We start from the raw sequence: 6000 nt of genomic DNA, 5'->3' as shown, positions 1-6000 counted from the left end.
GATACATTAAATCACAAGAGGAGGATAAAATGAGTATGTACATAATTATATAAAATTACTATGGCATTAGGAAAAGTATGAAAAAAATCAGTTTGGTCTTGTAGGGTTACCTAACTTGTGCAAGTATGTGTGTATAAATATGGAAGTCTGTGAGCTCCTTGAGAATTTGGATCCCTAGCAGTAATAAAGTCGCTGGCCCAGAGTAGGAACTCAAGAAGGGCTTCCTACATTGATGCATGTTAGAATGAATACTGCTAGAATTGTGGAAAATGTTTGGGTACAATAGAGGATTTAACTAGCTGGTGCTCTACTGAACAGTGAATGCTACTATAGGGCAATACTTGCCAAATTTTAATGTGCATGTAAGTCTTGTTAAAATACAGACTGTGACCTGATAGGTCTGAGATGGGGCCAGAGGTTTGCATTTTTACGAAGTCCCCAGCTGATACCCTGCTGCTGCTCTTGGCCCACACTTTGATTAGCCAGCTTCAAGGTTTCCGGAGGATCATCTTTGCTGCTCTGCACCTGCACGTCAGGGCTAGTACTTCCAGGGATAGAAAAGTTACGGGAAATACCTTCTACTTTTATTTACTACTTCAGATGAGGTGAATATACTCCAGTTGGCCCATTGTGGTGTGGAAAACCATTAGGATTGTTTCCTCCTTATGGTTATTTGTGATCACAAAGATTTGTGTACCTGTCTGTTCTACACATAAGCAAGAATTTCTCTAGGGTGTACCTACACACGGGAACTTACTGGATTGTAGGATCAGTGAATGTTCATGTCCAATCCTATTCCAAGGTGGTGGTGCTCGATTCTCTTTCCATCAACACTGCTAGTATTGTCTTTGACTCCTATTCTCCCAAACTTACTACTGCCAAACTTCATGCGTTTTGCAGTCTAAGGAGTATACAACAGTATCTTGTCTTGATTTACATCTTGATGACTTCCCAGGAGGTGGAGAATCTTTTCACATGTTTTTGGGCTATTTGCAAGGATGACGGTTCATATCCACTACTACAGAATTTGAGAAACTATTGTTTCGGTTTTATGTGTTGTACCTTCTTTTTTTTTTGTCTTCCATACTTCTTTTTTTATACTTCTAGTGTACAGAAGTCTTAATTTTCATTAGAGATAAATTTGTAGAGAAGTGAGTGGGGGGAAATTGGTGGGGGAGATAAACCATGAGAGACTGTGGACTCTGAGAAACAAACTGAGGGTTTTGGAGAGGAGGAGGGGGGAGGGGTTGGGTGAGCCTGAGGGCACGGATTGCGTGGAGCACTGGGTGTGGTGCATAAACAATGAATTTTGGAGCACTGAAAAAAATTTTAAAAAAGCATGCTTCAAATTGTTTATCATTAGGAAATAAATTTGTTCTAGGTTTTTCATAAATATCTCTATATTATCAAGGAGCCTCATTTTTTTGGGTGACATTTTTGTATCCTGAATGGATGTTATAAAATACATCTTCTGCATCTATTGAGATGAATATGTGGTTCTTTGATCCTTTAATGTGGTGAGATATACCTACAAGTTTTTGTTACTTAAACCTCTCTCCCTTCCCACTATAAAATCAGCTTGGCCACATGTGCGCGTTCCTGCTTTTTTGTGTGTGTGTGTGTGTGTGTGAGAGAGAGAGAGAGAAAGAGAGAGAGACAGAAAGAGAGAGAGAGAGAGAGAGATTGATTCTGACTCAATTTGGTTTGCTAATACATCATTTAGGAATTTTGCTTTAAGGTTGCTTAGTAAGATTGTTCTAGTCTCCTGATCTCCTGCCATGTTCTGTTCTTTCTGCTTTGGGATCAATATTATATAAGCCTCAGGGTACATACTGAAGAGCAATCCTTCTTTTTCTATTTTCTGAGGAAATAGAAATAAAATAATGTGAAATAGTATGGAAAAGTAAATGTGAAATAGTATGGAAAAGTCCTATAAAACCATTTGGGCCAAGCGTTCTTGTGAAAAGTTTTTGAACTGTTTCTGAAAGTTTATTTTTAATTAATTAGAACTCTTTGGGCTTTGTTTCTCCTTAACTCTGTTTTGAAACTTATATCAATAAATTGGAAAATAGACAAGTTATTAGAAAAATCTAGAATCATTCATAATATTCTCTTCTCCTTTTAGTTTGAGTGTATCTTCTTTCATAGAATGGAATGTTTCTGCCTTCTTTATGACATAGCTACCATTCTCACTAGAAGATGGTCTGTTTTAGTTTTCTTTTTTTTTAAAGATTTTATTTATTTATCAGAGAGAGAGAGGGGGAGAAAGCAAGCACAGGCAGACAGAACGGCAGGCAGAGGCAGAGGGAGAAGCAGGCTCCCTGCTGAGCAAGGAGCCCAATGTGGGACTCGATTCCAGGACACTGGGATCATGACCTGAGCCGAAGGCAACTGCTTAACCAACTGAGCCACCCAGGTGTCCCACTTTTAGTTTTCTTGAAGAGTGAATTTTTGGTTTTGTCATCTCTGTATTGCATATTTCTTATTCTGTATTATCTCATTTTCTTAAAATGTTTGGATTGATTCTGTTGCTTGGTGTCTAACTCATTGTGTTAAGATATCTGTCCTATCACTTCTTTTGTAGTCATTTAAAGTCTAATGTTCTTTGAAATACTACCTCGTTCAAACTTGCAAGTGTTAAAGTGTGTTTTGATTGTTGATTATAAACACTTCTTTATTTCCATTGTTTCTATTGGTTTAGAGGTGTCTCAGATTTTCCAAACAGAGGGATTTTTAATTTGACTTTTTGTTTTTATTACCTAATTTTTCTTTGTGATCTGAATCCTTTTAAAATTTTGACTTATGAACTAGTATGTGACAATTAAAAATTGCACATAGTCTTGAGAAAAGTGTGTGTTCTCCATGAGACATTCTGGGGAAATTCATTCTGATAAGATTTTTATCTTTTATAGGTTTCCTATGTCTTTTCTATTTTTTTTTTTGTCTTCTCAACCCATCAGTTGAGAGATGAATTGTGAATTTGTCCAGATCACTGTACAGTTCTATAGGATTTTCCTACTTTTTTTTTTTTTTTTTTTAAATAAATCTGGCTATGGGAATGATGTCTTCACTCGACTTTGAAGGGAAGGGGCATACCTGATCACTTCCTTATGTCAGCTGCTGAATGAATGAATGAAAATGACCTGGGAAGGCTGAGCAGATTTATTAATCTTTCTGTACAAATATGAAATAACACAGTCACAGGAGATAATCCTGAAGACTGTACAGGAATGGATTATGCCTGGCAAAACTTTCCATTAGCTATCAATTCACAATAGCCGAAGATCTTGTAACATTAGTGAAGGACCTTCCATCAATTCATGTTTCCTATCATCATGGGTTAGGGTTTCAGGGAAAGCAGTGGGAGTTCTAGAATTTGGAGTCATGCCTGTTAGTTAAGTGAAAGGCATTTCACACATTTGCTTTTATCAGTTTATTCATGCTGATAGGTGCTTTTAAAAGGAATTCACAGCTCATGAAAGGCTCTGAATGAAAAGATCCAGTGAACAAAGTCTTCTGTTTATCTATAGAATGTGCCTTAGGATGGATATCAGGAGCCCCACAAACTTCTCTGTGTTTAAAAACATAAATGGAGGAAGAGTAGTCAAGATTACTTTTTATGGAACTTGAGTCCATTAGATTAAATCAGCATTTGGGCCCATACATAGCTTCAAGGGACATTTTTAATACCGAGGCTCATTTTATAGGGGAAGCTAATTATTGAAATCAGTTGAAATTCGTTTCAAATTTTCAGACACATTCAAGTTTGATCCAGTTGAAAATCCTTGTAATTCTGAACATGGCTCTTCACAAGTTTCAAATCAGTAACATAACTGCTTGAGAAAAGAAAGCTCGGCCCTACATTTATCATCTTTAGCATGTGTGCATGAATAATCTTACAGAACATTCAGTATACTGATGCTGTTTTAGAACTTCTCATGTTCACTGTTCAGTAGTCACTGCCCTATTGATTGGCCATTAGATCCCCTTCTTTCAACACCCACGAGTCCCCAGAGCTGTTCGTTCTTCTTGCCTGGAAGGAGAAGTTATTTTAAACAGTAACATAAGTTACTGAAAATAGGTATTAAACTCATGCAGATTCTTTGAATGAAGCAGGAAGTAGTAAAGTGGAGCTGAGAACTATTTCTCTGATAATCCTTTCATGCTGGAAAAATACCTACCAGGGTCCCTGGAAAGTTTTTCTGAATTTTCATAATGCACTCAAAAATGCAAAGGGATGGCTAATGTTGTATTTGTGGAAAATGCTGGCATATTGTCTACTCTAATCCTATTCCTTCAAGAAGACTCAAGGTTTCCATGGAGTCCAAATTTCTTTTGATGGAACATATACCAGTTTGGCTGCTACTTTATGAGCTGTGAGTTTCTTTCTTTCTTTTTTTTTTTTTTTATTTAAAGGTTTTTATTTATTCATTTGATAGACAGAGAGAGATCACAAGTAGGCAGAGAGGCAGGCAGAGAGAGAGGGGGAAGCAGGCTCCCTGCTGAGCAGAGAGCCCAATGTGGGGCTCGATCCCAGGACCCTGAGATCATGACCCGAGCTGAAGGCAGAGGCTTAAACCACTGAGCCACCCAGGCGCCCCTGAGCTGTGAGTTTCTTATCTGTGATGGTAACTAATCCTAATAAATGACAGGTTCCTAATTTTAACATCTTCTTAAACCTCTTAAATTATTGTCTGAAAAGCATAACAGAGTTAGTCAAGCCAACCCATTAGAGAAATAGAAATGATATGTGTTTTAGAGGCTTGGCTTTATTCTTGGATAGGTAGTAATCAGATATCTGAAGAACTGAGGGGTGCCTGGGTGGCTCAGTCCGCTAAGCAGCCGACTCTTGATTTTGGCCCAGGTCATGATCTCAGAGTTGTGAGACAGAGCTGTACATCGGGCTCCTTGCCAGCTGCGGAATCTGGTTGAGATTCTCTTTCCCTCTCTTCCTCTGCCTCTCTCCTCTGCCTCCTCCGTCCCTCCCTGCTTCTGCGAGTATTCTCTCTCTCTCTCAAAACAAAACAAAACAAAACAAAACAAAACAAAACAAAACACCCTGAGCAAACAGTCTATCTGAACTAACAAGGAATCTATCAAGTTTTAATCTGTGAACTTCCATACGCTTTTTCTTCCAGTTTCCATGTGCAGGAACAGTCCTTAGTTCCATCCATCCACATCCACTTACTTGAATTAAAGTGATCACTGGGGGAGGGGGGCACTTGGGTGACTCAGTGAGTTAAGCCTCTGTGTTTGGATCAGGTCATGATCTCAGGATCCTGTGAGTGAGCCCCATGTCTGTCTCCCTGCTCAAGGGGGATTATGCTTCTCCCTCTGTAACGTTGTGCCACCGTTCCCAACTCATGCTCTCTCCCTGTCTCTCAAACAAATAAATAAAATCTTAAAAAAAAACAACAAAAACAAACACCTCAAGCTTTACATTACTTGTGAACTTTCACTTTAATTTGTTAAGGTTATAATTTATGTATGAGTTTCAGGTGTATGAATTTCAACATGATATATTGGCGTATATGATGAAATGATCACCATAAATTTAGTTAACTTCTGTTACCATACATAATTGCAAAATTTCTCATGGTGAGAACCACCTTAGTATTTATTAATATATTTTGTTGAGTTTTTAAATTTTTTCTACTTTAATGTATATTTCCCTTAATATAGAAGTACCCTTCCATTTAAGGCAAACCATAACTTGATATAACTTCAACCATGTTCTCATGTATTTAAAACTCTCCTGCTTCATTTCTCATTTTTGTTACTATTGAGCTATTAAACCATCTCTCTACAGATCCATAGTGATCATTACTAATTCTTTCTTCATCATGGGCGTGCTGGAGGTAGATTCTGTTGGATGACGCAGGACTATAAGTGCCCTCGAAGACAAGGACTGTGACTATCCTGATCAGAAAACACATGCAGGTAGTCCAACAGTGTCCAGCATATAGTAAGTGTTCAAGGACCGACTGACACAATCATGAG

This window comes from Neovison vison, chromosome 5, assembly GCF_020171115.1.
Source record: "Neovison vison isolate M4711 chromosome 5, ASM_NN_V1, whole genome shotgun sequence".
In the NCBI taxonomy this organism is placed as follows: Eukaryota; Metazoa; Chordata; class Mammalia; order Carnivora; family Mustelidae; genus Neogale; species Neogale vison.
This window is presented reverse-complemented; position numbering follows the sequence as displayed.